General features: G+C 44.2%; 1 protein-coding gene and 1 pseudogene across 2 annotated transcripts in view; both read right to left on the reverse strand.

Moving 5' to 3' along the window:
* Window positions 1-7,973, reverse strand: part of KCNG3 (potassium voltage-gated channel modifier subfamily G member 3) — a 55,066-nt gene that overhangs the window by 19,580 nt on the left and 27,513 nt on the right. The gene's annotated exons all lie outside the window — the stretch shown is intronic.
* LOC100963721 lies at window positions 3,850-5,048 on the reverse strand (annotated as a pseudogene).

The raw sequence follows: 7,973 nt of genomic DNA on the forward strand, positions 1-7,973 counted from the left end.
AAAAAAAAAAAAAAAGAAAGTCAAGTTACAGCTTTAAAGGCAAAGGGATCTGATTGATGATTTAGTAACAAGGGGAGTCATTCATTCAGTGAGCATTTCTTGAGCACTTGCTATGTGCCAGGCACGGTGCAATCCCAAGAGCTAGGGAGAGGCCAGGCGTGCTGGGGCATACACATGGGACAGCTGGAGAGTGCAGCTATGACCCAAGCAGAGAAATGGAAGGCCCAACTGGCAGCAGATTACGGAAATAAAATGCAACATAATGAAATGATGCCAGAAGCCTTCGATAAGCCACTGTGACTGGAGGGCTGTGTGGAGCACAGAGTCACAGCTACGAGGATGTGAGCAGATGCCCAGCACTGCTAAAACAGGGGCACGACACTCCCAGACATTCATCCACTGTCCCAGACCTTCTGAGAGATGTGTGGGCCAGAAGACACCAGGCAGAGGCTCTGTGGCTTTGCCTGACTAGAAAAGTTAGTGAAGAAAATAAAAACTGGCTTTGCGCCTATAGCTCAAGCAGCTAAGGCGCCAGCCACATACACCAGAGCTTGCAGGTTCGAATCCAGCCTGGGCCTGCCAAACAACAATGACAACTACAAGCAAAAAATAGCTGGGTGTTGTGGCAGGCACCTATACTCCCAGCTACTTGGTAGGAAGAGGTAAGAGAATTGCTGTCTTAAGCCCAGGAGTTGGAGATTACTGTGAGCTGTGACGCCACGGCACTCTTCCCAGGGTGACAGCTTGAGGCTCTGTCTCAAAATAAACAAATAAAAAAAATAAAAAGAAAACAAAAAACACCCAGAAATACCTTATGATAAGAGATGGCCACCTTGACTATTCCCTTGATTTTCTTAACAGATGATAAGACAGAAATCATCTTTCAGGAGCTAAATTACTTAAAGGATTTCACCTATGCTTCAGTGACCATGTTCATTGCCCTCTAATAGAGGACTCGGGTTGTCTTGTCCTTGGCTCTGCACTGGCTCTGTGGACAAACCATCTGTGTTTTGATATGTACCTCACCTGAGGCTCTCAAGAGTCAGAGACCTCGTCTCTCTTTCACTGACCTGGAAATCACAGTGCCCTTCTCTTCACCAGAGCTTGTGATGCAAAAGAAGTGATACAGGACTGGAGTGGGAACAGATCACGAAGATCTGTGTACAGGTGAGTTTACACACACCATCAAGCAATGAGCCTCTTGTCAACGGGGGTTAGGAAACCGAGGCTCAATTCTAAGGAATGTGTTTCCAAAAAACTACCTTGTTATAGGTGGGAACATATGAGTGGTTCTGATTTTCACTACTAAAAAACTTCCCAGAGGTGAGAGAAACAGAAACCCCTATGGTCAACTAGCATCTGCCCTCCCAGGCCTCACATTCTTTCTCCACTCCAGAGGGGAGTCCCTTTGGTCTTCAGGTGCAACCGCTCTCTCACTGCACTTTCACCACCACCTCAGGATACACACATTTGCCCAAAAAATGCTGCGAGAAAACCAATCTCACCACAAAACTTAATCTGTTCCTATTCCATATATAACTACCAGATGGGTTCTACTCCCTTTTTATTTAATTGGCAAATTCATTAGTAAAAGAACTGAGACCATAAGGGACATCAAGAGATCCACCTCTTCAAACAAGTTCATCTCATAAAACTGATACCAATTCTTTTCTTTAATTGTATTTATCCTTTTGACTTCAAAATAGTTTTTATCTATAGAACTTGGGAAAATGAATTTCCTTTTTGTATTTTTTTATTCTTAGAAATAGGGTCTCATCCTGTCACTCAGGCTGAAGTGCCTGGCAAGATCATAGCTCACTGTTGCATTGAACTCCTGGACCAGGTTCGGCACCTGTGGCTCAAGCGGCTAAGGCGCCAGCCACATACACGAGAGCTAGTGGGTTTGAATACAGCCTGGGCCTGCCAAACAACGACAACTGCAACCAAAAACTAGCTGGGCGTTGTGGTGGGCACCTGTGGTCCCAACTACGTGGGAGGCTGAGGCAACAGAATTGCTTAAGCCTGGGAGTTGGAGGTTGCTGTGAGCTGTGATGCCATAGCACTCTACCCAGGGCGACAGCTTGAGGCTCTATCTCAAAAAAACAAAAGAACTCCTGGAGCAATGCTGAGCCTCCCAAGTTGTTGGGATTACAAACATGAGCCACCACATTTGGCCTGGGAAAATGAATTTCAACAAATGATATTTTTAATTTTGTTTTGAGGTTTCAATATTTTATTCAGGTTTTATTTTAAGTGATGTTAATTACAGCATTTGAAGGGGAGGATCTAATTCCACATAAAATGGAAGACTCTAAAATGTACCCACTAAACTGCTAAAAAGTAAATTGAGTGGTGAGAATGCAAAGAAGTCCAATTTAGATTCTGAGTGTTGTCACCATGTGACTACAATCACACAGACTCTTCCGAGCTTATAGCTGGAGCTCCTGGAAGCTATTTCATACTCTGGTGCGAGGACAAAACACCACGACACAAGATGGAATTAAGTCCTTGATTACTGGCTTCATCACATCCACCCTCTCCACTGCAAAATGGCACAAAATAGCCTGAGAACCTTGTGATGCAAAAGAAGTGATAAAGAACTGGGGTGGGAACAGGTCATGAAGATCTGTCTACAAAAGCCCCTTTCAGCTGAGTTTATACACACCATCAAGCAATGAGCTGCTCATTGACTGGAGTTAGGAAACTGAGGCTCAATTCTCAGTAAGTTAAAATTGTGTTCATTTACTCAATAGGAATTTACAAAGTGCCTCCACATTATCAGCTTCCACTTGCAATCATTTCTAGATTAAAAAAGAAAGGAAGAAAGAAACTCAGCATCTTAGAAGGGCCACCAAGTTCCAAAATTTATAGCTATAAGGACCTTTTTTTGTAATTAAGTTTCTTCTGTACCTCTAACATCTTAAATCTGAATCATCTTTAACCGGGAGGTCTAACATGGTATTTATTTAGCAGTATTTGGACCCCAGACATAAAATGTTAAAAGATGCAGGCTCAGCGCCTGTGGCTCAAGTGGCTAAGGCGCCAGCCACATACACCTAAAGTGGTGGATTCAAATCTAGCCCGGGACCACCAAACAACACTGTCGGCTGCAACCAAAAAATAGCCGGGCGTTGTGGCGGGCACCTGTGGTCCCAGCTACTTGGGAGGCTGAGGCAGAAGACTCGCTTGAGCCCAAGAGTCTGAGGTTGCTACGACACAATGGCACTCTACCAAGGGTGACAGAGTAATACTCTGTCCAAAAAAAAAAAAATTAAAGTTTAAAAAAAATAGAAAATATTTTAAACATTAGCCAAGTAGGCGGCACCCGTAGCTCAGTAGGTAGGGCGCCAGCCACATACATCAGGGCTGGTGGGTTCAAACCTGGCTTGGACCTGCTAAAACAACAACAAAAAATAGCCAGGTGTTGTGGCAGTCACCTGTAGTCCCAGCTGCTTGGGAGGCTGAGGCAAGAGAATTGCTTAAACCCAAGAGTTTGAGGTTGCTGTGAACTATGATGCCACAGCACTCCACACAGGGCAACATAGTGAGACTCTGTATCAAAAAAAAAATAAATTAGCCAAGTGTGGTGGTGCTCACCTGTAGCCCCAGCTACCTGGGAGGCTGAGGTGGGAAGATGCTTGAGTGCAGTTGAGACCAACTGTCCTAGGTTACAAGTGTTCTAGGTTCTGGCTAGGATCATCTAGGTTCTGGCTAGGCTATGGGCACCCACAGCCTAGGCAATAGAGAGAGAGACCCTGTCTCTTTAAAAAAAAAAAAAAAAGATACACTAAATTCTATACTAGCTATGCTGCAAAATAGTTTAAGATTGAACAACTATACAGTATTCAGTTATGCTTGGAATTCCAGTCCTAGATCAAGCTTATGGGCACCAGTATTGAAGTTCTTACCACCCAGCACAGCTAACACCATCAGTCTGATACCTGGCATCAGGGTCTTTACTTTAGAGTACAGAATATACTTTAAAGAATATTAAGAATATTAAGAATACTTTAGGCTTGGTGCCTATGGCTCAAGTGGCTAAGGCGCCAGCCACATACACCTAAGGTGGCGGGTTTGAATCCAGCCCGAATCTGCCAAACAACAATGATGGCTGCAATGAAAAAATAGCCAGGCGTTGTGGCGGGCACCTGTGGTTCCAGCTACTTGAGAGGCAGAGGCAGGAGACTCGCTTGAGCCCAGGAGTTGGAAGTTGCTGTGAGCTGTGATGCCACAGCACTCTACCCAGGGGGACAGCTTGAGGCTCTGTCTCAAAAAAAAATAATACTTTAGAGTATATTCTAAACCTAACAGGCTTAGGTTGGTCACTTTAGCCAAGAAGCAGGCACTGGCATTGATCAGATACTTGGTTGCTATTCTGAAGTGAGTGTTGCTATTCCGAAGTGAGTGTTACTATTTCCTGCTGTCTGGGTGAGTTTGAAAGTGGTCTCCAACTTCTTGTTCACCTTCTGCTAAACAGAGCCACCAAACTCTGTCCCATCATTCACATTCATGTGAAACTAGAATCCATCAGCTTTGCAGCCAACCACAAAGTTGCCCTGGGTCACCTGGGGCTTTATGGGTTCAAAATTCATTTGGTAGCCAGCCAGCCAGCTCTCATAACCCAGCATCAGAGCACCCCAGACTGAAGGCCCAGTAACGTAGAAATGCCCGGCACAGCCCAGGTTGACGTCTTCCACTTGCACAGTCATGATCTTAGCAACCCCTTTCCCACCCTGTGTCAGGTGGGAAGGGTGGATTCAAGGTCAGCGTCAGGCCACCTGCAAGCCAATCTTCTGCAGTAACTTTGGTGCCCAGCATATCGACAGTGTTTCGTTCCTCTGTAAATGTCAGGTCATATTCAGTCCATCTGCACTTGGTTTACAGGATGCCTGTCACTCTGGTGGTCTCACTGTTGGCTGAGCCTGAGCTTGTAAATTCCAATTGGATTTTGTTTTCATATCAAGTTTTATTAAGCCAAATCCGTAGCCCCTGGTGAAGACATCCCTGGTAGATTTGCCAAGATCAGCATACGTGGGAGGCACAGCCATCTTCTGCTCAGAGGTGATAGCAGAGGGCTTGGCAGAGGCTATGGCGGGAGCTGCCTCAGCAAATGGTATTTTTAAAAGTAAGGCCGTTCGTTCCTTCGTTCTAATGTCATTATTTGCTATTTTCTAACTACAGACAAATAATGTGTCCAGAGCTCAACTCTGATCATTTTTACTTAATTACTGTGTACCGAGTACTCACTATAAACATCGGAACATGAATGATACTTCTGCACAAAGTTTCCAACAGGAACATAAAAACAAAAGATTAAATCAGTGATAGGGATATTTAAAAGTATCCAGACTGTAAGGTCTTAACTATATTTTAGTCTACAATCATGAATATAAGGACATACACAACACTAAAAGCAGCAACGCCCAACTCTGAGCACTGAGGTATTGTTGACTCCCAACTATCAGCAGATAAAAGCTAAATGCATGATTATGTCATGCAAGGCTTCAGATCTGCCACTCTCCGCCTTGCACCATCTGCTGCAACTAATGGAAAGCAACAGACCCCAGTCTTCTCACGCCTCTTGCCTTTGCACATGTACCCGCCTTCTTGGCCAACGTCAACCAGGCCTTCAAGCCTGAGCTCAAGCATCACTACCCCTGGGAAGCCTCACCTCAGGTCCCCACTATGGCTGACTCTCTCCCCTGTGTTCCCACAGCAGCCAGCATTCATCTCCAGCATTGCACATATCACACTAAGCAGTGATTGTACATTTACTGGTCTGTCTCCTCAGCTAGGAAGCAAATAGGGTGGCATTATGTTTAAAAACAAAAATCACAAGCCGGGCACAGTGGCTCATACCTGTAATCCTAGTACTCTGGGAGGCCAAGGCAGGTGGATTGCTTGAGCTCAGGAGTTCAAGACCAGCCTGAGCAAAAGCGAGACCCCATCTCTACTAAAAAATAGAAAAATTAAGGCAAGAGGATCGCTTGAGCCTGAGTTGGAGGTTGCTGTGAGCTATGATGCCATGGCACTTTACCCAGGATGACAGGTAGAAGATTCAGTCTAAAAAAAAAAAAGGAAAAGAAAAATATCGATGTTTGTTAAAAAGCACAATTTCTATTCACCCAAAAAACACCATAAAGACCAACCGCAGTCAGCACATAATTGAAGTGCTGTATAGATAGATTGTGGCAGGAGTTCAAGACCAGCCTGGGGAAAATAGCAAGACCTCATCTATAGAGGTCTCAAGCTGTCACCTTGGGTAGAGTGCTGTGACATCACAGGTCACAGCAACCTCCAACTCCTGGGCTCAAGCTATTCTCTTGCCTCAGCCTCCCAAGTAGCTAGGACTACAGGTGCCAGCCACAACACCTAGCCATTTGGGGGGTAGCTGTCATTGTTGTTTGGCAGGCCTAGGCTGGATTCGAACCCACCAGCTCTGGTATATGTGGCTGGCACCTAAGCCCCTTGAGCTATTTTTTTTGAACAATTAGCCAGGCATGCCAAATGCCTATAGTCTGAGCTACTCAGGAGGCTATTTGGGAGGACTGCTTGAGCCAGGGTGACTGCAGTGAGCTCAGATCATGCCACTGCCGTTTAGCTTGGGCAACACACTAAGACTCTATCTCTTAAAAAAAAAAACAAAATAAGAAACAGAAAAAGAAAAATAGATAAATGATATGAATATGCAGTCCACAAAGGTAGATGGCTTGAGCTCAGAACTTTGAAACCAGCCTGAGCAATAGCAAGACTCCATCTCTAAAAATAGCCAGTGCCATGGCAAGTCCCAGCTATTTGGGAGGCTGAGGAAAGAGGATTGCTTGAACCCAAGAGTTTGAGGTTGCTGTGAGCTATACTCCACAGCACTATGGAGGGCAACAAAGTAAGACTCTGTCTCAAAAAAAAAAAAAGAAAAAAGAAAAAAGAAAAGAAAGTACATCCTATACAACTCTATCATTTTAAATTCTAGAATAGGCAAAACTAACCTAAAGTAACAGAAATCGAAGTAACAAAGACAGGTGTTTGCCTAGGACAATAAAGCAGAGGGATACTTTTTCATGCATATTGTTACATATATCTGGTTGGGACGGTAACTGCACAGATTTGCCAAGTGTCATCAAACTGTACACTTAAAAGCAGATACACTGCAGTTTATGTAAATTATATCTCAAAAAAAAAATTTAAAAAGAAAAAACCATGAAGTATTAGTTCACATTTGCCAAATTAACAAAGCGTTAAAGTCTCACAGCATGTAGAAATGGCAAGGATATTGAAAAACTGGATTCTTGTTCACTACTTTTATGAGTATAAATCAGTACAACTACTCTGGAGAGCTACTTAGCAACATCTAGGAGAAATACGCATACTTTTCTATATCGTAACTCCAGTCCTAGGTAGACACATTAAAGAAACTCTCCTATGTGTGCACTGAGACATGAACAAAACTATTCGTTGCGGCACTACAGTAATAGCAAAAATTCTACAGCCAGAAAAATGACTAAATCAATGCTGACTGCATTACAGTTAAAATGAAAGGACTACAGCTATGGACATCAACATCAGAACTGAAGTTAAGCTAAAAAGGGAAGGTAAAGGTTTCATTGATGGCGCCACTTATAGAAATGGTTTTAAGTATGCAGAAGAAGAAGGAAAAAGAAAAGTCCTCGACTAGGCCAGTGAGGTGTCTCATGCCTGTAATCCTAGCACTCTGGGAGGCAGGGTGGGTGGATTGCCCTGAGCTTACAGGTTAGAGGCCAGCCTGATCAAGAGACCCCTGTCTCTAAAAATAGCTGGCGTTGTGGCTGGCACCTGTATTCTGAGAGGCTTCTGGAGGCTGAGGCAGTGGGACACCCATAGCCCAAGTCTGAGCTCACAGTGAGCTATGACTCCATTGCACTCTGCTCAGGGCACAGGGTGGGACTCTGCCTCAACAATAACAACAAAATAGAAAGATGCTTTGGCTCGGCGCCTAT

Source organism: Otolemur garnettii, unplaced genomic scaffold (assembly GCF_000181295.1).
Source record: "Otolemur garnettii isolate 467f Iridium unplaced genomic scaffold, OtoGar3 scaffold00024, whole genome shotgun sequence".
NCBI lineage: Eukaryota > Metazoa > Chordata > Mammalia > Primates > Galagidae > Otolemur > Otolemur garnettii.